The 24,445-nt window shown below is 41.7% G+C and overlaps 1 long non-coding RNA gene across 2 annotated transcripts in view; it reads left to right on the top strand.

The window, feature by feature from the left end:
• Positions 1 to 15,549, top strand: part of LOC113188835 (uncharacterized) — a 67,591-nt gene extending 52,042 nt beyond the window's left edge. For both annotated transcript variants that reach the window (XR_003301589.2, XR_013343625.1), the window contains exons 2-4: positions 9,011 to 9,205; positions 9,974 to 10,125; positions 13,989 to 15,549. This is a non-coding gene — a long non-coding RNA (uncharacterized LOC113188835). The remainder of the gene's footprint in view (positions 1 to 9,010; positions 9,206 to 9,973; positions 10,126 to 13,988) is intronic.
• The last annotated feature ends 8,896 nt before the right edge of the window (positions 15,550 to 24,445 follow it).

Genomic DNA, 24,445 nt, shown 5'->3' with positions numbered 1-24,445 from the left:
CCAGGAGGGACCTGGCCAGGCCATTTCCTAAGTGTCCTCTATCCCGTGGTGTTAGTGTGAGACTTGGTGGGGATGTGGAGCAGCTGTGCGTGTCCTCCGCCTGCACAAGGGGAGATTCCCGTGTCCTGGGCACAAAGTCCTGGAGCCAGGCCTCTTGGCTTCTGCATCTAGTGTCTGTGTTTAATCTCCAAGCTCAGCTGTTTCTGCCCTCATTTATGCCTCTCCAATCTGCCCATCTTCTTTATTTTCATGGACTCTCACTGCTCCCATCCCCTTAAAACCCACCTCTGTTTCAGGGGTTGGGGCCATCTAGTGCTTTTCCTTGTCTCCAGTTCCCTGTAGGAACTTCAGCTGGACACTAGCCACATAGTACTGCCCAGGAGCCTGCTTCAGGACATAGGACTGCCTCCTCCAGTCAGGCTCCTTGCTCATCTCTCTCTTCATTATCCTGCTCACTAGCTTCCTCCTCCTGCCTGAGGGAAGCCCTCAGCTAGCCTTCCTGATGAGCCCTGAGCATACTGATCTCATTTCTGCCTCTGGGCCTTGCTTTGCTGCATGGTTCAATTCCCACCCTTTCTGCATCTAAAGCTAACTCATCTCTCCAGACCTCATTCAAGTCCTGTCCCCAGGAAGCCTCCCCAACCTTGTCAACAGACTCTCCTAAGGATAGCAGGCTCAGGCCTGTTGTGTTAACCCTTTAGTGCATACAAATCCAGTCTTCTTTGATACTTGTTTTCTCAGCCTCTCTTGCAGCCAAGAGTGGTCACATGACTCAACTCTGATTAATAAATTGCAAGGGGAGAGTGTTATGATAATAGCTGGAGCTGTGGCAGTCATCTTGTGACAAACACCAGGACAAACAAACAAACAAACAAAAAACCCTAATCCTTCAAAGGTGGTATATGGAAAGGTGGAAAGAAACTAGGACCTTGGTAATGTCTTTAAACCAAGCCATCATTCTGGGAACAAAATAGCTCCACGTGTCTTTTGTTATGGTAGATAATTAAGTGCTATTATAGTTTAAGTAATTTTTAGAGGCAGGCCTCTGTATCTCATTGTCCATGTATCAACCTCATGGATGAGTCTAACTGGCCTGGATCACATGCTCTTTCACTGAGAAGAGGGATCAGACACTGTTATTGACAGCCTCACTATGAAATAGGAAGGAATTCCCCAAAGGATCCAAAGAAAGGAGCATGGGAGAATGTGCTGGACTTGTGAAAATAAACAGTAATGCATCTACTACAACCTTTTTCAGTCTTCTCTTTTCTCACAACTCCTGGTCTCTCAGAGCTGGACTACTGGGGTCCTCTGCTGGTCATTCAATGTCCACATACTACATGTCCCCATCTTCTCCGGACATCACTTCCTCCAAAATGGCACCAGATAGAGGTAAATTCCTCTTAACAAAGAGCTGTCAGACTCAGGTCTTTTTTGGTGATTACTATCTCCTTTCAGTCTAACCACCTGGACCCCAGTCTTCCCGGTCCTACTCTCTCTTAGTTCATTGAGGAAGAGAGCTATGTACATGTGAAGAATTACCCAGAGTGAGTTACCTGTCTACTCTTTCTCTCAGCTTATGGAGTCACATTTGACTGGTCCTTACTTACTTCAGGGAAGAGAAGCCAACAGTAGGAACTGTGCGCACAGAATCAGTCCAGGGATATAAATTATCTTGGATAGATAAGCCTTGGCTTCTTGTGTATTTCATTGTATTGTTTTTTCCCCCCTTGATCTCAGCCAGAGTTTCTGACAGGGAGCTGACTGCTGTCCCTCTCAGTTGGAGGAAACCAGAGTAGCCAAGAGGAATAAGGCCAACATCACTTCATTTCCTGTCAGGCAAAATGATTTGTTTCCAAGTAGTAAAGCAGAGTTAGCAAAAGGTTGCTGGAACTCCAGTGCAGTAAACTTGGCCTGCATATCTCAGTATTCAATGATCTTTTTCTTTCTTTTTTTTCTTTCTCTTTTTAAAATTTTTTGTAGTATTGGGGATTGAGTCCAGTGTGCTCTACCATTGTTACATCTCCACCCCATTTTGTTACTTTAAGGCAAGGCCTTGCTAAGTTGCTGAGGCTGGTCTTGAACTTGCAATCCTCCTGCCTCAGCCTCCCTTGTCACTGGGATTATAGATGTGCACCATCACACTCGACTTGCCTTCAGCCTTCTTGAGAACAAGGCAGGATTTAGGGAGCCCATCTGCTGAAGGTGAAACTAGTAAGAACTCATCACTCTTAGATTTATTTACTCACTGGTTTATAAAAGACTGAATTGCATAGTGGTCAAGGTGGCCTACATGTACGTTCTTGAGGGCGGTTCTGTGTTCTGCACAGCTCCCAAGAGTGCTATTCATAAGGCTCATATGCAACAGGAGAGTACTTGCTCTGAGTTACACTTTTTGGTTTCAAATCTGTCTCAACCTCTTCCAAATATGTGACCTTGGGTGAGATTCTTCATGTTTTTGTGGCTTGGTGGCCTCAAATGCAAAGCGAGGATAATCCCTGCCTCTGAGGGTTGTCATAAGAATTAAAAGAGTGAATATATTCTTAGTACTCTGGGACACACTTTAAGTAGCATTGTAATTATTCATTACATTACATTAAATTCAAGGGTTGTGAGAATACCATTGAGAAGCCATCTGGGTCTAGGGTGTGTGTGTGTGTGTGTGTGTGTGTGTGTGTGTGTGTGTGTGTGTTGTCCTGGACAATTTAAATTCAGATTCAGAAAGCATATTCTCTCACCCATGAATACAGATGTAAATTATGCCTATAGCAGAAAAAGTTTTAAAAAGTTAAAGTGAAAACAATATCACACTCATAGATAATGCCATTATCACATATACATAATTAATAACACATAAATATCATTAATAGCCAATACACATTCAAATTCCTTTGTCGTTTAAAAAATATCTTTTAGTTGTCAATGGACCTTTATTTTTTTTTAAAAATCTATATGTGGTGCTGAGAATCGAACCCAGTGCCTCACACATACTAGGCAAGCACTCTACCACTGAGCCAGAACCCCAGCCCAAATTCCTTTGTCTTAATCACTTTCTTATTGGGATGGTTCACCACTCACCTTGATTCAGGGTGTTTTTAGTTCGAAGGCGTATCCTTCTGGAAGCCTGCCTTTCCTCCTGCTGGCAGAGGACAGTGGAGTTAACACACACAGCTACTGCTTATGTATGACTAAAGACCATAATGATTTTGTAGCATCTCTGGACTGTACGTTGATGAGGTAGGAACTGGGGCTTTGCATTGGGAGCTTCTGTATTCCCTCTTCTCTTCTGGAGGAAAATTAAGGGGATCTTCAAGAGACATGGTCTTGAAGAGGTAATTACTGCTGGAAAGTTCAATTTCTCTTTACAATTGGTTTTCAAATTAGAATCTGGAGTCCACAGATAGTACTTATTTTATATTTTACTTAATTTGCTTTTAATCTGTAACATTTACCCCGTTCACCTCTGTTCTTTTCCCATGAATCATTTATCCTATAAAATTTTCTGCCTTCTGGATTTGGCTCATTGCTCTCCCATGGGGTAGTTTAATTTATTCATGTATGCTCTGTATTTCCTGCAAATATTAGTGCATTAGATCTAGAGTACTGATTGAATTATTTTTTTTTGTAAAATGCCTTAAAAGTAGCAGTAAGTTGCCAAAGAAGGAACATAATGTCTAATTACTTTATTTTTGGTAATTGCTCAGTAACTTCAAATATTGCCAGCTTGATTTTTTTTCCATTTGAAGCTTTTTAAAAGTATTTGACCATTGATGGTTGCTGCCTAATTAATCATTTAATTTGAAGTTATGAAATGGGGATTTTCAAATTCTATCATAAGTGTGTGTGTGTGGTCCCACATTTATTATGGTTTATATTTTTAAAGTATTGTTTACCTGTATCACTATAACTTAATCCTTCATTTATTTATAAAGTATTTATTGCTGGGTGTGGTGGCCCAGGCCTACAATCCCAGTGGCTCAGGAGGCTGAGACAGGAGGATCACGAGTTCAAACTCAGCCTCAGCAACTTAGAAAGGACCTATGCAACTTAGTGAGACCTTGTCTCAAAATATAAAATAAAAAGGGCTGGAGATGTGGCTCGGTAGTTAAGCGTCCCTAGGTTCAATACCTGGTGGGTGCCAAAAATAAATGAATCCATAAAATACCTATTAATTTCCTAATATGAGCAATAATCTTGTTTTTTTTTAAAAAAATCCATTGCTCTATTATCTTCCTCCATCAAAAGTTACCTTACAGATCTGAGCCTAATTTAATTTTTTTCTTTTATAAGTAACTTAATATTTCCCCCCCTCGTTGCCCAAAGAGCTTTTGCTTTATCTTTGAAGTCCAGTAAATTTGCTACGTTAAACTCAATGGTAGTTTTCTGCATCAATTCTTTCTGGATTACTCTGTGCCCTTTCAATGTATAGATTTAGCTCTTATGGTCCAAGATTTTGTGAGGACTTTACCTTCGTATCTCCCAATGGAGACAGTTAACTGTGGTTCTCTTCTTACTTCTAATTCCCACTACTAAGATTCTTTCTTTTCTTTTCTTTTCTTTTCTTTTCTTTTCTTTTCTTTTCTTTTCTTTTCTTTTCTTTTCTTTTCTTTTCTTTTCTTTTCTTTTCTTTCCTTCCTTCCTTCCTTCCTTCCTTCCTTTCTTTCTTTCTTTCTTTCTTTCTTTCTTTCTTTCTTTCTTTCTTTCTTTCTTTCTTTCTTTCTTTCTTTCGTATTGGGGAATGAACCCAGGATCTTAACCACTGAACTACATTCCCAGCCGTTTTTTTTAAAACATTTTATTTAGAGAAAACGTCTCACTAAGTTGCCTAGGCCTCATTAAGTTCCTTAGGCTGGCTTTGAACTTGCAATCCTCCTGCCTCAGTCTCCCGAGTGGCTGGGATTAGGTTTGTGCCACCATGCCTGGCTCTTTCTTCTTCTTCTGTCCCATACCAACTGCTTCTTGCAATTCTGGCTCATCTGTGTGATGGGTAATTTAGCCTTACTCCTCTAGTTCCCCTCCCCCAAAACACATCAAATAATTTTTGTATAGCATCATTTCTCTGCTTGCTCCTTTGAGTCCCTCTTGATTTTCTATTTAATCTTCATTACTTTTTGCCATCTGAGATCCATCTCTTGATGCACCAAAAAGAGAGTTTGCATTTTTGTTACTCATTCTCCTTGACACATAGGCATTTCCACCCAGGAAAAAGAGGAAGAAATACAGACTGCACCTGAGCCTAAGTGCACCTGAGCCTACCCTAACAGAAACCCTGATTGCATGGCTCTTCAGCTGACTTCTTCCTATAGGTCTGCTCATTCTATTCCACACTGAGTTCTTAAAGGGATGGTGTCTTATTTCCCTCTGCCTTCCTTTCACCCAGCCCAATACCTGATGCTTCCAGAGTACTGTTTCATTGAGTCTTGGATGAATAACACACATGGTGCAGCAGGCACAAAATAATATATTACCTGGACATCTGCCATCTGGATGTCTCATGTCTTCCCGCCTTCTGATGTCATCCTGTTTTGAGGCATCTGACTACAGAGGCCTCAAACCCCTTCCCACACACAGTGGAAAGCCCTAGTGATCTGGGTAGTGATCATGGTCACCTCTTGTAGCCATTCCTTGCCTTTGTAAAGTCTCAATCTCTGCTTCTCAAGGCTACTTTCTCCTTCAGGTTTCCACCCACGATGGACCATGTCCTATTTCCCTTCATTTCCTTCAAATACTACTTGCATACAACTTTCTAGACATTCAGAGCAATTGCAAGCAGGTGTGGTCTGGATGGAGAATTCATATAACTATAGCAACACACAGCACAAAAACATTCTGGTTCTTAAATGTCCCTCTAGTTCTTCTGTCACCTGAGACTTCTCACTGGCCTTTGCTTTCCCAGGAATCCTGACTCCTTGACATCTTGCTGGGCCCCCTCCATATTCCCCCTGAAGCAGGGTCTCCCCATTCCTGTACTTCCTCACTGCCTTTTTTTGGGATAGTCATGGAAACTCCAGTGTCTTCTCACACTATGTGGCCAGGGACCTACTTCCCTTAGTCTGATTGCTGTGCCTTTGGCCCAAGCGCTAGGACTTACTGCCATGAAAAGCCTCATCAGAATGTTTTATTAAACAAAAGTTTGAGTTCCTCACTTGCCCAAACTCCCATTCTATATCCCCTGTTGCCTCTGCTACTGCACCAGGCAGGACCAGCATCATTGTTCACCTGGACTATTGCAGTAGCCTCTTCCTGGGTCTCCCAGATGTCATTTATGGCCCTCTCCCCCTCATACTTCACAGCCAGAGTTCCCTTTATGGACAATAATGTGACCACACCACTACCCTGATTGAAATGCATCAGTGCATTTCAGAGAACTTCTCACTGTGCTCTGGGAGTCCAGCCCCGCCATCTCCCCTGCCTCATCTCACCCTGTTCCCCTCTTGCTCTTGGCCTCCACTGGTTTTTGTTCAGTTCCAAACACTGGCTGGACCAGGGTCATGTCTTTCCCTTGCCAGCTCTGCTCCTCTCCTCCCTCCTTTCATCTGGCTGCCTCCCATGCCTCCTCTGCCTATTTGCTTAAGGAGAACTTCCCTCATCTCTCCTGTGTCCAGCACTTTCCTCCACCTTTGTTGTTACTGACAACACTTAGTATTTTTCTCTGACATCTGGCTTTTGTTTGACTTCAGCTTCACATAGCTAGAGTGTGAGCTACATGAAGGAGGAAGGATTGCTGTCTTGTCCATGACTCTGTCTCCAACTCCTGATACAGTGTCTGGCACAAATCCTAAATTAGAAATTATACCTTGAATTGAACATCGAAGAGGATGCTATGGCTGCCTACTGGTGCTGTGGACACTGGTGCCAATGGAGAAAGAATCTCAGTAACTCAGAAATGGAATGCTCAGTCTTTTAAGGAAATCAATAATACCGCATTCATACGCAGGTGCCAGGGTTCTGTCATTTCAAAGGGAGAAGAAAGTAGTGCATCCAAAGCTGTCCAGCTGGTGCTTACAGAAATGCTGCTCTGTGATATTTCTTTCTTCACCCAGGAGAGATTATTTTTTAAACCATGTTTTCTGAATTACACAGTTGCATATGAAACGTCTCGGCTCCTGCTGATGAAGTAGTTTCTACAGAAAACTGGTTGTCTTCCAAGAGGAAGGAAGGGCCCCTGAGATGCTTCCGAAAAAGATGAAAGAATTTCCAAAATAGAAGCTTAATGTTGTACTGCATATGGGATTTTCAAATTCACAGCTGGTTGGAAAACCATTTCCGGCTTTAAACTATTTGAGTTACTGTCTCCATGGCTTCAAGCAGCCAGAACTATATCTATGTCCTGGTTGTCAGGGGTTTTTCTGTCTTTTCCCTCCCACATTTATTCCTTCCTGTTGAAATGGTATTTCCAGCTGTGTGATACTAGCATTTGCTAAGTAGCCACATAAGATGCAAGCTCCATGGAAGTGGTGCCACATCTGTGCTTTGTCCTTTTGGTCCTACAAATAGCTAGACCTTAATATGTATTGTTGAATAAATGAATCCTCAGTTGAAAGGTTGTATACTAATGAAAAAAATCATACAGGAAAAAAAATCATCCATCAATATAAAGGAGAACATTGCTATCAATTGGAACCCTCAATTTAATTGTTTTTTTAGTTGTAGCTGGACACAGTACCTTTATTTTATTTATTTCTATGTGGTGCTGAGGATTGAACCCAGTGCCTCACCCATTCGAGGCAAGCACTCTACCACTGAGCCACAACCTCAGCCCCCTTCAATTTAAATTTAAGTATGTCCAGAAATGCCCAAATTAAGCACATTCCCTCTTCCCATTACTATTGCTGCATCAAAGCCACTCCAAAACATAGTGACTTAAAACAGTAACCTTTTTTCTATTATGCTTATAGATTCTATGGGTCAGGAATTTAGACAGGGAATAAAAGATGTGGCTTGGCCTCTGCAGCATAATTTCAGCTGGTAATGCTGAAAGGCTAGGGTGACTTGACAGATGTCTATAAGCATCTTGGGGATCCTTCATCCACTCCTCTGGTGCCTAGGCTGCTATAACTTGACCTAGGTGTGGCTTCTCCAAGTGTCTTGGGCTTCTTCATGGCATGGCGGCTTCAGGGTAATTGACCTTCTTACACAATTGGAAGTTTAATGCTGTGCCACATATAGCAAGGTACACATGTGATACAACATGAAGGTACATTCCAGTGGCAAGTTAGAAGCTGCCCCACTTGTCATGACTCAGCCCAGGAAGTCACACTGTGTCATTTTCTGCCATACTCTATTAATCAAAGCAGTTAAAAAGCCACTGAGAGTCAAGGGGAGGGGAAATCAACTCAGCCTCCTGATAGGGGAATGGTGAGATCGCATTGCAGAAGAGAAAATGGGATAGGAGAGAATTTTGCAGCATACAGTCTGGCACCTGCTCTCAAGCTTCACTTGCTATATAGGTGGGTTACCAACTTGCCTGCGTCGGGTGTTGGAGGATGACCCGCAGTTGAGGTCATCCTGTGCTCATCCTGAATCTTATTTTGCTTTTTTTTCCCCAAGTCTTTTTCTTTTTAATTGTGATAGATTTGGGCTTAGAAAATGACATTTTTAATGTAAGTATGTAGGTGAGATGAAACCAACACTTCTCACCTGTGCTATTTATCAAGGCCTTAGTAAGTGTGCTTCGAGGGGAAGAAGGACAAAGGTTTGGAAAAAGTTTTACAAATAATTTTCCCTTTATAAATGAATAAACGTTATTATCATAAAACCGCTGGAAAGATCTGTAATAAAGAAATCTTTTATTATTTAATTTGGGCATGATTAGATGGTCAACAAAATGTTTATTTCTACCCCGATGTGATCCTTGATGAACTGAGACTTTCTGGGCCTGGGTTTCTTCATGTCATGTATAAAGTGATGGTTTGAATGTAATATCGGTATATAAAAGGTACTAACAGATAGCAACTATTAGCATTACTGAGCCATCAGAGTGTTTTTCTATCCCCTCATTCTTCTCCAGGTCTCCACAATGAACAGAAATCTGCAGTTTCTACCTTTGAATTCTTCCCCCATCCCCAGTGAGCCAGAGACAAGCAACCCAGCCCTCTCTCATGGAAGTGGACCAAAGGAAGATGTACAAAATGCCATTCCTCATGGGAAGTCCTACTCTGGGGAGGTCTTACCATGAAATTGGTACTATTTCTGTGGAGACAAGGTACTTCAGTGAAAGGAACTTGTAGGGTGGAAGGTGCTTAATTCTCTCTGCATCACCTGCTTCTTCCCCAGCCCCAGGGCACTTACTTTCCATCTTGGGAGCAGGAGGGGAGGGAGTGAGAGCTCCACCTCAGTTGGGTTCACCCCTTTGGGAATGCTCCAACATTTCCAAAGGAAGCAAGCACACCCATTCCCACCAACTGTGTTGGCTTAAGTTCTGTACTGAGCCAACCAGGAAGACTGCTAACAGAACATGGAGGGGTAGAGAGAAAGGTTGGTTAGAGTACAGCTAAAGCTGAACCTCATAGCTCTGGCCGGGACATGGGGATTCATATGGGCTGAAGCAATTGGGTCAGAATAAAGAACAAAAATCTGTCCCCAAGGTACCTGGGTACCTGTGCAAATTTGTCCCATTTTGGCTGTGATCTGGGCAGGTCACTTGCCCTCACTGGGCCTTGGTTTTCCTCACCAGAAACAAGTGCTGGGGTAGAACTCTTGTTCTGGAATGGTGGGTGACTTTAAACAGTTTGACATTATATCCTAAAACAGAACACTTGAACACCCTAGGACCAAGAAATTCCAAAAGATACAAACAAGAATGTTTTTATCAGCACTTTTTGTAATATCCCCAGACTGGGAATTCCCTGAATATCCATTCACAGTCAAATACAGTCATGTAATAAAATACTATGCAACAGTGAAAAGGCCATGAACTACAATTGCATGCGGTAACATACAATAACACTGACCCTAAGCAACTCTAATTTAGAAGACCTAGAGTGGCTATTTGCATTTTCCATGTTGGGACAAACTTGGCCTGTTTCGTGGGACTGTCGTGAAGGATCAAGTGCGACAGTGTGTGGTGAAGATGCTGCATAAACTGGACAGAGATTACTGTTCTGTTATGATGACAACTCAAAGGTAAGATCAGAGTCTGCTTGTGGAGTGACTGAATGAACAGGTATGTGGATTATTAACTGTACTTTTGATTACTCAAAGTTGAACATATAAACCATCTATTGGGAAGAAAATTTTAGACAAACAGGTTGGAATTTATAGGCCAACAGGCTGGGTTTTGAAACCAGTTAAGCAAATGGCAACTTCCACAGAGCCTTGGTGACGTTGGGTAGAGTTTTCTCCACAAGAAAGAACTTACCAGGAGCTGGAGGTTGTGGCTGCCCTGTCTGTGTTCCCCCTGAGAACCTTACCCTGTGCCCCCTACCATTCAGGATTTGGCTAGGGAGTGACACCTGCCAGGCAGCCCAGACCACATGGATTCCAAGGCTGTGACAGTTCACAATGTTTATTAAGTGTGTAATAGACGTCGAGCCTTGTGTCAATCATCTTCTACGTTATTTACTTTAGTCCTCCTAGTAGCTCTCTGGGTTGGGTTTTTCTATAATTCCCACAGTATAGGTGACAAAGCAAATTAAGAAAGGCCACACCCTTTGATAAGATTTGAACTCAGGTCTTAGCCCTTGCTGTAGTCATTGGCCTCAGGGTTTGCACTGGGTTCTTCCATGGGAATTAAAAAAAAAAATGGTGACTGAGCACCCACAAGAAGGCACAATCTCCCAAGTCTCCAATACCCTGTGAGGTGAGTATTATTGTGTTACAGTGAGACGGGGTCCAGAGGTGTTAGCGTGTATAAAGTCACACAGCTGGAAATAGAAGACTTAAACCGGTGGGCCCCACCCAAGAGTCCTTGCTCTTGATCCCTCTGCACCCGCTCCTGGTCCTCCCTGAGTCTTCCCAGATGAACTTGTGGAAATGATCACTCCTTTCTTGGGATCCCATGAGCATAGCCATGAACTCCGTGTGAACCGGTGCTCATACATCCCATCTCTATAGCAGGGGGAGAACTTTGAAAGGGCAGGGCCAAGGTCTTATTTCATCTCTGTTTTCTGTGTTCCCATGCCAAAGGAGGAGAGAAGACATGCTGAGCTGGATGGGGTTCAGAGCTGGACTGTAGAGAAACTTGGTTGTAAAGTCCTTGGAGGAATTTTTTTGGGGTTGAGGAAGGGAGGAGCCTAGGAGAGGCTGATTGGCAGAGGGTAGTGCACTGGAACAGATGCTTCAATTGGAGGAAGTATCGTAGACATTCTAGTGCTTCGGAGATTAACCACTGGACAAAAACTCAGAGAGAAATAGGGGGAGTTGGTAAGGAAGTAAGAGATATGAGAAGTGCTGACACATGCTGCTGAGTGCGAGTCATAGTCTCAACAGAGATTCTGACTCGCAAGAAAGGTGTCTTTCTAGAGACCCACCACTCCCACATTTTTGCTCTTTCAACTGCTCTCTCAGGAATGCCAGAAAGACGACAGCTTCACCCCATTGCCACCCTCTGTCCACGTGGTTTTTCCTAAATGCTATGTAGAGACTTGGTGAACAGAGGCACAGGGGGGACCACAAGATGGAGAAGACACTGATTATGTGAGGTGGTGCTGGGCCATTCTGCACTGAGGTGTCAGGAATGTCTAGGACCAGGAGTTATGCCACTGTGGGACTTGCTGCAAGTTCACGTGACTTCAAGAAATCTTGAAAGAGGAGAAGCATTTGGTTAAGTCCATGCTGCCTGGGGAGCCAGGGTGAGCCAAGCTGACCTTGGCCAGATGTGTGAAGGGAGCAGGTCATTCTCTCCTGCATGACAGCAAACCATTGTGGCCACATTTGATGTGTGATTTTGTCTACTGTGTAGGGCTTTGGAAACTCTGAGGCTCTATGAAAAGGTCTTCAGGGGAAGTACAAACCAGAGAGCAGGTGACCAGAGCCTGGAAACTCTCACTCGGAATTCAAAGAAGGCAGCTCTTGTTTTCTGAGCTCATTAAGGTCTCTATGATAGAGTCTTTCCTCCTGCCTGGGCTGTCAGTACCGATAAAGTGAGGGCTTGAGACTCTGCTGCTCCCCTCTCTCTCTGCAGGTGCGTGTACATGCTCATGTGCAGAAGATTATGAGAAGTTTTCTGCTGCAGGATCGCAGGGATCTACTGCATGGCAGTCCCTCTGATCTACTGTCTGCTTTCTGTAATTTCAGTCACCTGTAGTCAATTGTGATCCAAAAATATTAGATGGATGTCATTTGACTCTTCCTTGGAAAAAACTGGATTCAAACACACATGCTGTGTCTGGAGTCACAACACACCTTGGTTCCCAGTGACCAGGAATGAACCTAGTATTCGGAATCATATGTCCCTCTTGATGAGCCAGAAGGGCCTCGTGGAAATCTTTTTAGGTTATCAAAATAAAAAAGAAAATGTTGAAAAGAGCCCATTGACTTGCAAGAGGATATGTGTGGACCCTGGAGGTCATCAGCTCAGGTTTTAGGAGGGGAGGTAGACTTAATATTCTTGTCCCACTTAATAATTGAATGATGAAAGGTCTTTGAGGTCACTTATCCAAGGTGACAGAGCAGGTGGGGGCCTGAGCAGGCCTGAGGTGGTCTTTTCTCCCCAGTTATGGATGGTTCATCTGATCCATAAGGGAATGGGCTGGGACTTCCTACAGGACCAATCTGTACCTTTTGGGGGGCATCTACTCTCTGCCAGGCTTTGGATGTGGGAACTACTGAGGGGTGGCAGGAGGAGGAGGGATGGGCCCAGATCACCCATTGAGGGAAGCTCCTTTTTTTACAATCCATCTCTCAACTACCTAGGCTGGCATTTTAAAAGGTTCTCTGCCCAGAATTACCAATGGGCAGGAGTGGTGCTCCATGCCTGGTCCACTGTGGCTCTGGATGTCCAAAAGCTAACCCAGCAGCCTTGCTGGGTGGTCAGAACTGGTGTTTGTTTTGAATTTCCCAATGCTTTCCTGGGAGGGACCCAAGCGGGGAGGGCTTGGCAGCTGCATCCTCAGCTGCAATGTACAGAGAGCTTCCCAACTTTTCCCTTGACCACTGGAACCTCAGAGGTGACAGTCGAAAGAGAAAAGTAGGTCACTTGGTACAAAGTGGGGGATTCATTACTAGGTCTCCAGATTTCTCTCTTGGACTGGGAAAGTGATCATAGACTCTCAGCACCTTGGAGGTCAAAGCATATGGGTCCAGACATAAACAAACACAGTTGCATAATTCAATGGCCGTGTTTCATCTTCCATTTTGACTTAATAAATCACTTAAGCATTCATACTCTCTCTCAAAGAAGCTTAATTCAGCAACAAAAGCTAGAGATGGAAACTACATTGATCAGGCATCCACAGTCTAGGCACCTTCCAAACATTAATGCTTGAGTTGGGTTTGTGGTGCCCATCACCTGGCTCCATTAAGGGTTCTAGCAGATGTAGTGAGTACGTGTGTCTAACTGGAGACCAAACTACCTGCTAGATCACTGGACTTCCAAGCACTGGGCTCCTTTGTCTAATCACTTTGGACAACATGCTGACATCTTGCCTGACTGCTAGCTGTCATCAAGCTCTGCTTCCCCCCTCTTCTTAAGCACACAGCTGGATCACAATTTCAGGCTCCTTCATAGCCATGCACTGTAGACCTGCAGATGTGCCTCCAGACTCCTCTTCTTGGAGGTCTTGCTCTCCAGCTGCAGGAAGTGCAGTCAGCAGACAGTATCTGTCAGTTCACTCAGTCAGGTTGGCTTCAGCTGCAGAGCCTCAGCTGCCTTGTCCCATGTCACACCCTTCTGGTGACTGCATGAGGCACAATCATTTTGGCTCAGGAGAGGATACTTCTGATAGGCCATATTTGCTCCTGAGCTCCCCATAGGGTTAGCCATTGCTTGGTCAAGACTATGTTGCAGTTTGACTTCTGCTAAATGGTTTCCTCCTCTCCTTTCTTAGGTATTGATTCCTGGTAAACTTCATGAAGTCTCAAATTTTGTGTCAGCATCCGCTTCCTGAGTATCCAGCTTGCGACTCTGTGACTGAGATGTCACTGATGCAGGATAAGCAGAAGCAGTGTGTGTTGTTCTGGGGCCCAGCCTTCAAAAACCACCTGGGAAGATCCTCATGCTTTCTCCGTCAGCTCTCTGGATCTAGACTTCAGTGATGCCCTAGGGCATGGTGGAGCCACAAGATGGAAATAGCCTACGGATCATGAGGAAGAGAGATGCACCTACCCCTCACTTGAACACCCTTCCAGAACCATTCAGAGAATTGGAAATGAGCTTCTTTTGTACAAAGCCACTGAGTTTGGGGCATCTACTTGTTACTTTCCTCTGTCCTGACTTGTCTTCTTTTCTCATTTGCCTTCAGATGCAAATAGAGGGGGTGGCTATTGGCCAGGTGTGACTGGAAGCCCAAGTGCTCACTGTGTCTAGACTCAAGCAGGCCAGTGGTTACCACAGAACAAGAGAGAGAACAAGGCTTGGGGAGGCTTTTCTGTGCAGAGATCCACAGTCTCTTCAAATGTGGCTCAATGCCACCAGATTTGTCCATCAAAAGGCAACTGCTTGCTTTTAGGAGCAAGAATCATGGGATAGAGAGAAAGTAAGTTCTTATTCCACTCCCTGAGTGGACAGCAGAATTAAAGGCTTTTTATGTAGGAAAAAGAGCATGATTCCCCTCACAATGGAATCATCCAATCCTCTTGTTATTGTGTAGAGAGGGGTGGATAGATAGAGGATATAGTCATGATATATAAATGGATGGATTGCATACAGATAATGGGTAGATGGAGATGGTAGTCAGGTGATGGATGATAGACAAATATAAGTAGATGATATTTAATACTGGATAGAGGGTAGGTAGGTAGAGAGGAAATTGAGGTTCAGAGGCACTAAGGTATGTTCCCACGGTCACACAGGTCACACATTAGTCATAGAGACAATTCAACTCTTGTCTCACAGGTGGAATTCACAACCCAATTCTGCATTCTTTCCTCTCCTGAGGATGGCAATGAACATGTTCCATTTGCACCATACACAGGGTTTCACTAGTCCTATACAATGTTTTGCTTACTTTTTGCTGAGAGCCATTGCCAAGTAGGAATGACGCATCGAAATTTCCTTGCCAGCGTACCCCATGTTGCTTAGAGGAAGGACTCGTGGAAATGGACATTTGAAGTGACATTGCATGTATGTTTGAGAAAGGTGACCCTGCTCAAGGACCAGGGTGGATCCGGGTTTAAGGAGGATCCTACTGGATTAGGGCAGTTCAGGTTTTAGGGAGTATCCGGCTCCTTGGATTTAGGGCGTTCCCGGTTTAGGACAATCTGGGTTTAGGGTGGTTCCAGGTTTAAGGTTATTCCTGCTGGGAATAGGGCGTATCCTGCTGCCTGAGTTCCCGTTGAATTCTCGTGGGATTCAGAAAGTATTTGGGATTCAAAGCCTGGTGGAGTACGTGAATTTTGCGAGAAGAACGTCAATTTCCCCAGAACGTGTTTGTAGAGGGCCGGTGTGGGTTCGGGAATAAAGAATTGCTGTTTAAATCTACAAAGCTGTGAGTGGCTCTTGATTTTGTGCCCAGCCAAGACTGTGGCAACTTTTGTTTTATTAGGTTTAGAATTAATCCACTTGTACTATAATTTTAACTTAGGTTTTGTCATCTTGTAGGGTTTTACAAGATCTTTTTATTTTTTCTTTCTTTTTTGAATGGTGATGGTGGAGTAGGCATTTAAAAGCTGCAATCCCTAAATTCTTGCATGTTCAAATATGATTTTTTGTTTGAAGGACAACTTGGGTGGGTACACAATTTCTTAGTAACACTTTTGCTTGGAACCCTTGGAATGGATTTATTACAGCATATCCAGAGGAGACACCTAAGGTTGAACAAATTGTGCTGGACAGTGGAGAAACCTTCAGTTCCTGGCTGTTTTATTTTGACTGTGTATTGTTGGCAGTGGAGGGTGTTGAAGGTTTCTGTGCAAGGCAGTGGTAATTATTGTAGATGGATTTGTGAAGGAGGAGACTGGTAACAGAGAGGCCAGATCAGAGCTACCACATAATGGTTAGGTGGCCAAGGCCTGAACTAGGGCAGTGGCAGTGTTAATAGATACACTGTGGATGCAGAACTGATAGAGTTCAGCAAGGTTATCAAAGGGACAAGGACAAAGGGGGAGGGGAGCTACTAAAAAAACGATGCCTGAGGTTAAACTGGGGGCAATTAGGAAGATAGTATCATTTATAGATCCACAGAAAGAAGGCGGAGGAAGGAATGGAAAAGGGAATGAGAAGAGGAAGAAAAGGGAAAGAGGAGATCCAAGTGAAGACATTTTGGAGGAACAGGGAGAAGCCTCAGTGGAGCAGTCCAGATACAGCTGAAATCTGGGGCTGGAGTTCAGAGAAGAGGTTAGGGTGAAGGATAGCATGAAGGTAGGAGTCTCTAAGTGGGATAAGTATGCCCAATGTAAGTTTCTTTCCAAAGGTAAATCCTTAGTCATTTTCTGGAGGGTGTTGTGAAAACAGCCTCTGAAATTCACTTGTTAACCTCAAGTTTCTTCAAGGCAGTGAGAGAATTGCAACCTCTGCAGAGTGAACAACCCTGGGCTCCTAGACTTTCCTTGAGATCTCATTTCTACAGTCACATGTTTTTTTTTTCTTTTTTCTTGATTAATATTTGCTAGAAGTTTATTGATTTTATTTCAAGCTATAAAAAGAAACTTTTCTTGGGTTAATGACTCAATTACACCATCTTTATATTTCCTTACTCGATTATGTATTGAATCTTTTCTTTCTGTTTTTCTTCGATACCTGCCTACTCACTTTCATTGAACTTTTATTTGTTGAACTCATTAATTTTATCTTTAGTAGTACAAATATTTAAAGCTGTAGATCTCCTCACAAATACTGCTTTCTCCATATGCCAGGTGGTCAGAGATACAGCATTTTCACTGACATGATTTTCTAAGTGGTCATTATTATAGACAACTTTTCTCTTGGCTGAGAAAAACTTGTTATTGTATACTTTATTTTAAAATTCCACATATATCCATCTTTTTTTTTTTTTTTTAAGAAAAAAACAAGGAAGCAGGGGGAAGCAGATACAGGAAACATCTAAAGTTACATAGCCTTTGTAAGATTTGAGACCAGAACCCAGGTTGATTGACTCTGGTCTAATCAGTGAGAAAATGTTTTTCTACTTCTAAAGTAATTGTTCAAGCCTGAAAGTTTCTGGAAAACTCTTCGGTGAAATGTGAAATGGAGAATTGCAATGTTTAGAGTTGGGAAGTCAGATTCTGCCTTGGCTGCTTGAGAGCTTTTTGACCTTGAACAAGCCTCTAGGTCTCTAGGTCTCTTTGACTTTCAACATCATTACTTGCAATATGGAAAAAATAACATTAATTTTATATTGTAAAGATGAAACATCAAATTGTTACATAAAATGCCTCATATACCACAAGTGACCCATAAATATTCATATCTGCTCCTTTAATTAACATCCCATGCTTTAATATATATATTTATATAATATATACATAATATATATATATATATATATATATATATATATATATATATATATATATATATATAATATTTAACTCTGCAGAGGTTGCAATTCTGTCACTGCTTTGAAGAAACTTGAGGTTAACAAGTGAATTTCAGAGGCTATTTTCACAACATCCTCCAGAAAATGACTAAGGATTTGCCTTTGGAAAGAAACTTACATTGGGCATACTGATCCCACTTGAAGACTGAAGGTAATAGACAAATGGTTTTAAAAAATTAAAAAGTAAAAGAATGCATTATCCCAGTGCTAACTACTATTAATGAAGTATAATAAAATATTTGAGAACTTATACATGCATATATATGTATATATATGTTTGTGTGTGTGTATATATATATATATATATATATATATATATATATAAATATTCATACCCACACACTCAAACACAGACTCAAAATTTGGATATTACAGCCACCAATATGTGGTGAGAGAGTCGCCTGGTAAGTGAAGGCTCTGAGGTTTGAGTGGAAAGATAGACCAGACTGATGGCAACATGGCGGGGGTGTTAGAAGGTGCTTCCTGAGGCTGGGGCACTGTCAGGGTATGAGCAGGTTTGGGTGAGAGCAGCAGACTACAATTTCGAAAGACTACTTACTCACACAGTGTCTGGTTCACTACACTGATTTTGGCATTTCACTGCCTAGTCAACAAGTCAGACTGGATTTTTATTTGAAGTTTACTGACCCAGCACTGTGTGAGGTGCTAGGTGGGGACACAGGAAATTCCTATGTTCTTGAGTGGCTAGTGTGCATGCATTTAAGTACGCACCATTTGAAAAGACGAAATACCACCTGAAATGATTGGTGTGGTGGTTATGAAAAAGAGGGATATTTGCCTTCCAGCTAGATATTTTGGTTGGGGGTGGAGATGGTTCAGGGTAAGTTTTGGCAGGGGAGATTTTTGGTCTGGGGAGATTGTAGATGGGAGGAGACTTAAACAGGTTTGGGATAGATAAGGAGGAGTTGGTTGGTGGAAAGAAACAGAAAGAGTATCTCAGAAGGCTCCCTAGAATGAGCAGGGGTGAGACCAAACAGCAAGTATTCAGGAGACAGTATAGGACCTATCCTTTCAGAAATTGGTACTGGGAAACAAAAAAAAAAAATCATGCAAACCTAGAGTGGATGCTAGATTTTGCAACTGGAAGGTGCTCAAGTGAGCCAATTAGATTCTTGACAGGGAGGTACATGATAAAAATAGAATTTTATAGAGATTAACTGTAAGGGCCTTAGAACAAATAGAAGAATAAATCTACACTCAGGGAGGCCAGTTGTCTCTGAAAGATTGAGAAATTATATGAACCAAGGAAAAGGCTGTAGAGAGAGAGAGTAGAAATGTCAAATCTAAGAGACAACGTAAAGATGCTGCTTGCTGTTCAGGCCAAAGAGAAGGAAAAGTCAATGAGACCAAGGTTTACAAGCCAATGAAAACAGAATAAAATCCCTAGTAATAGAAATAGTCAAAGAGGCATTTGGAAATCCTTATAAGTTGAGGAGGCACAAACACAAGATGTGCTTGATGAATGAGCTACAATAATAATAGCAATAGTGATACTCAGGCTTAAATGTAAGTCCTTCATATATGGTATATTCATTAAGTTTATGTATATATTATCTATAAGTGTACAAATCTGATACTATATTACACAAACTTATTGAATTTATACATAATTATATATTACATATACATATGTATACATATAGCTACACACTTATTACTTATATATACTTATATATAAACTTATTTAAACCTATGGGCTTAGTATTATTTTATTTTACAGATGGGAAAAGTGAGGCAAAAAGATGCTAAGCAATTTATCCAAAGTCACTTATTCATTTTCAGATCTGGGATTCAAACTGAAACAGCATAGCTTCTAACTGTTCATATAGAATCAGTATCCAGAATAAAGAACTCATAAAAACCAAGGAAGGGCGGGGGGGAGGGTGCAAAAAAACAAAACAAAACAGGAAAAAACAGGCAAAGAATACTGAACTGGTTTTTCACAAAAGAAATCTGAATGTATCTAAATGTGTTCCAATGTCACTAACGATTATGGAAATGCAAATTAAAACACACTAAATAAACAGAAACAAGAAAAGGTCTGCTGAAACCAAGTGTTGAGGATGTGAAGAGATGACAACTCTTTTGTAAAGCTGGTGGAAATTAACACTAGAACCGCCAGTCTTGGGAGGAAGTGGACAATATCTAGTAAGGCTGAAGATGTGCATGCTGCAATTGCACAATGATATCTGGGTTGTAATCCAGGGAAACTCTGGCGCGTATGCTCAACATGGTGCAGTGTCCCTCAGAGCCTGGTTCACACACGGAAACATGAGTGTATAGAAGGCTGGATCAAGAAACCATGACATACTCATTTAATAAGATCTTAACCTGCAGCTAAAAATAGATGAATTATATCTAACTGAATCATTGGGGATAAACCTAAAAAAGATTGTATTGAAGGAAATAAGGTTGTAGAAAGATATGTAGAGCATATTATGTAATCAATTATAATGACACTATATAGCATTTATAGTGTCATTATATATATTACATTTATATATATTAAATTTTACATTTTTACAATGTAAAAATACTGTGGGAAGGATTCACACAAACCACAGGTTGAAAGGGATCACAGGGAGTATGCTGGGAATGGTTAAGGCATTTATTAGATGGAAGGGTGGGGATGTTTTCATTATGATCATCCCTGAAAATTTTCTCTATATTTGAAATATTTCATTAAAATAAACTGCTCACTTGTTTTTGGGGGGAGGTTGGAAATCATAAGTTATTATATAACTTTAATGTATCAAATTAATAAATATTATCACTAATCATTCACATATTACCTCAAAAACATAGAACTGTAAAAAATATTTATTTCAAAGTTACCACTTGTGATATATTTGTTGTTAATTTAAGATTTTTAGGTATTCCACAAATGGAATGATGGGTCATAATGAGTTGATTTATTAACAAAAAGGCAGACAATTTAGTAGAAAAATGGGTGAGAGACTTTGTATTAGTCTGGATCCGCTAAGAAGAAAAGACCCAAATGGGATTAACATGCAAGGGTTTTATTAGAAGAAATGTCTGGCAGGCAGCTGGGGAATGCTGAAAGAGCCAAAGGTTAGGCTGGGGAGGTAGAATGGTGGAGTTCTTAAGGCCCTGTAGAAGGAAGGAAGCAAGGTAGGAAGGGAGGGAGGGGAGGGGAAGGGAGGGAGGAAGGACCCACCTAATAGTTCACAATGAAAAGCTGATGATGAGTGAGAGGAAGAGGGAGAAAAGAGTGGCTGGAAGCCGCTTAAATTGCTTTGTGGTCTAAGAAAGCTTCAACAAGGCTGTTGGGGAGTCATCAAGACAAAGTATGCCATCAGATGAGTCCCAGGTTTTCTAGGAACAGGTTTGCCTTAGAATCCTCAAAACACTTACTCATTAACAGAGAGCAACCTATGGGACTGTTGGCCTTGGAGCCAATACTTCATCAATTCCAAAGAGCAAGAGCATTAGGACCCTCATATAGTCTATGGTGAGTTCCACATTGTGAGGAATGGAAAGCTCTTGCTGAAAGCCACATAGGTGAGTCACCTGGCAGGTAGACCTTCAGCCCCAGTCCAGCCTTCAGAAGACTATAGCTCCTGCTGACAACTAGATCACAGCCACTAGAGAGCCCCAGCCAGCCCCAGCCAGCCCCAGCTGGTCCTGCACTGTTGACCAGTAAGCATGTGAGATTACAAATGTTTGTTACTTTAAGCCACTAAATTAGGGGAAGAATTGTTATGCAAGAAGATTAATGGAATGACCTTCTTCTACCTACCAAGTTTTAAAATTTATAAATATTTCATGAATTTAGTTCTATTTAACATATAATATAAAAGCCTGCATAGTATTTCACTGTATGAATGTATAATGATGTAAGGTCATCTTTTAAACCAAAATATAATAGAACTTATTGTAATAATTTTAAAGAAAATAGAGGTCTTGGGTTCAATCCCTAGCACCTACCCTGCCCCCAAAGGCAACATAAAAAACAATTAAAAGGTAGAACACAAAAAGGGAGAAGATGTTTATATTAACATATCCAACAAATGTCTCATGTTTGGAATATATAAATAATTACACCCATCTTGAGAATTTCACTAGGTAGCCACAACTGATTTTTTAATAAGTGTTCTCCTAGATTTTCTATACAAATGCAAGTACATTATGTGTTTATTCCTACAACTTGCTTTTTAAAAATTGACAATAAATTATGCATATTTTCTGCATAAATTCATTTTAGAGTTTAATTTTCTATTCAGGCAGATGTAATATTATTCTAAGGATATATAACATTTACTTCATTTTTTTTTTTTTTTGCAGTGCTGGAGATCAAACCCCAGACCTCTAACATGCAAGGCAAGCACTCTACCACTGAGCTATACTCCCAACACTACCTAATGTCTGACATTTTATATTCTACAGTTTTTTTTAAAGTCTAATTTGTTATATATTACAGCAGAATGCATTACAATTCATATTACACATATAGAGCGCAATTTTTCATGTCTCTGGTTATATACAAAGTATATTCACACCATTCATGTCTTCATACATGTACTTAGGGTAATGATTTCCATCTTAATCTACCGTCTTTCCTACCCTTCTGCCCACTCCCTTCCCCTCCCACCCCTCTGCCCTATCTAGAGTTCCTCTATTTTTCTCATGCTCCCCCTCCCTACCCAACTATGATTCAGTCTCCTTTTATCAGAGAAAACATTTGGCATTTGTTTTTTTGGGATTGGCTAACTTCACTTAGCATTATCTTCTCTAACTCCATCCATTCACCTGCAAATACCATGATTTTATTCTCTTTTATTGCTGTGTATTATTTACCACAATTTTTATTTAATCATCATCTACTGAAGGGCATCTAGATTGCTCCCACAGTTTAGCTATTGTGAATTGTGCTGCTATAAACATTGATGTGGCTGTGTATTACTATGGTGTACTCTTTTTAAGTCCTTTTGGTATAAACTGAAGAGTGGGATACCTGGATCAGATGGTGGTTTCATTCCAAGTTTCCCAAGGAATAGCCATACTGTTTTCCATGTTGATTACACCGATTTTGCAGTCCCACCAGCAATGTATGAGTGTGCCTTTTACCCCATATACTCACCAAGACTTATTGTTGTTTGTATTCTTGATAGCTGCCATTCTGACTGGAGTGAGATTTCATCTTAGAGTAGTTTTGATTTGCATTTCTCTAATTGCTAGAGATGATGGACATTTTTTTTTTGTATATTTGTTAAATGATTGTATATCATTGTGAGAAATGTCAGTCTTCTGAGAAGTGTCTTTTCAGGTCCTTGGTCCATTTATTGATTGGGTTATTTGTTTTTAAGTGGTGTTAAGATTTTTGAATTCTTTATATATCCTAGAGATTAGTGCTCTATCTGATGTGCGTGTGGTAAAAATTGGCTCCCATTCTGTAGGCTCTCTATTCACCTCATTGATTATGGCTTTTGCTGAGAAGAAGCTTTTCAGTTTGAATTCATCCCATTTATTGATTCTTGATTTTACTTCTTGTGTTATAGGAGTCCTATTAAGGAAGCTGGAACCTAATCTGACTTGATGAAGATTTGGGTCTACTTTTTCTTTTGTTAGGCGCAGGGTGTCTGGTTTAATTCCTAGGTCCTTGATCCACTTTGAAGTGAGTTTTGTGCATGGTGAGAGACAGGGGCTTAATTTCATTTTGTTGCATATAGATTTCCAGTTTCCCCAGCACCATTTGTTGAAGAGGCTATCTTTTCTCCAATGTATGTTTTTGGCATTTAAAAATGTTAAAATAGTAGAATTTGGTGGGAAAAAAAGAAAAGAAAAAAGAATACACAACACAACTGTAATATATTATTCAGACATCACAGTCCTCAAAAATCCTAATTCATGCAAAGTACTTGGTTTCACATATGTTGGGGATGTGAAGGTGGGAGAATGGAGAGGGAGAGGAAAAAAATCTTGAAGAAAGAAATAGGGATTGTTTTGGTTGGAGATCAGTATCTTTCCTGCTTCTCTTCTCATCCAATAGGTGGGGTTGTCTGTTGTTAGCTGGTATCTCCACCCTCAGGATGATGAAGGTAACCAGGGTGTCACTGTGCCGGGGTAGTGGCACTGGGGAGAGGGAGAAGATAGAAACTGGGTACCTGGCCAGCTGGAGTTCCAAACTGGGAGTTGCCCCCACTGAAGATGGCGATGAAGGTGACCCAAGACTGAGGTGCCTACTTTCAGCGATGGCATGTTGGGTTGAGTAGGGGAACTGGGCGATGGCGTTGGATGATGAGTTCTGGTATGTGAGATGTGAGAGATGATGAGCTCTGTGGTGTGCAGTGTGTGGCTGTCGGCTGACTTCAGAGCTTGTATAAAGTTCTGGCGTGCAGGCAGGGTACTATGCGTAGGGGACTATCTCCGCTGCCACAGAGTCCCAAGATGGAGGGGACTTGGGGAGCCCCTAGCTGGAGGTCCACAAGGGAATGGCAGCTGGAGTTCCTGTGAGTGGGAAGCTGCCGGGGAGCTGCGTGGGAGCAGCGTCCATGACTTCTGCTCAGGTGGTTGGCCGAAAGTTCTGCATGGGTGTGTTGTCCATAGTCCTACTCAGGGCGAGTAGTTGGGAGACCTACTGAGGCCTGGAGCCCTGGACGGGGCAGGGTGACTGTGATTTCTGTGGGGGAGCAGGAACATCCCTCGCAGAGAAGCAGTATTCTCACTACTTGAGTCCCAGGTCACAGAGTGACACTGAGTGCTGCCTCCCTTTGGCCCCCAATCTTGGATCCTCTGCTCACTGTTTTTGAGTTTTAAAATACTATCTT

The sequence above is a fragment of the Urocitellus parryii genome, chromosome 5 (genome assembly GCF_045843805.1).
Source record: "Urocitellus parryii isolate mUroPar1 chromosome 5, mUroPar1.hap1, whole genome shotgun sequence".
Taxonomy (NCBI): Eukaryota; Metazoa; Chordata; class Mammalia; order Rodentia; family Sciuridae; genus Urocitellus; species Urocitellus parryii.
Note: the sequence above shows the minus strand (reverse complement) of the source record. Positions and strands in the feature narration are given on the sequence as shown.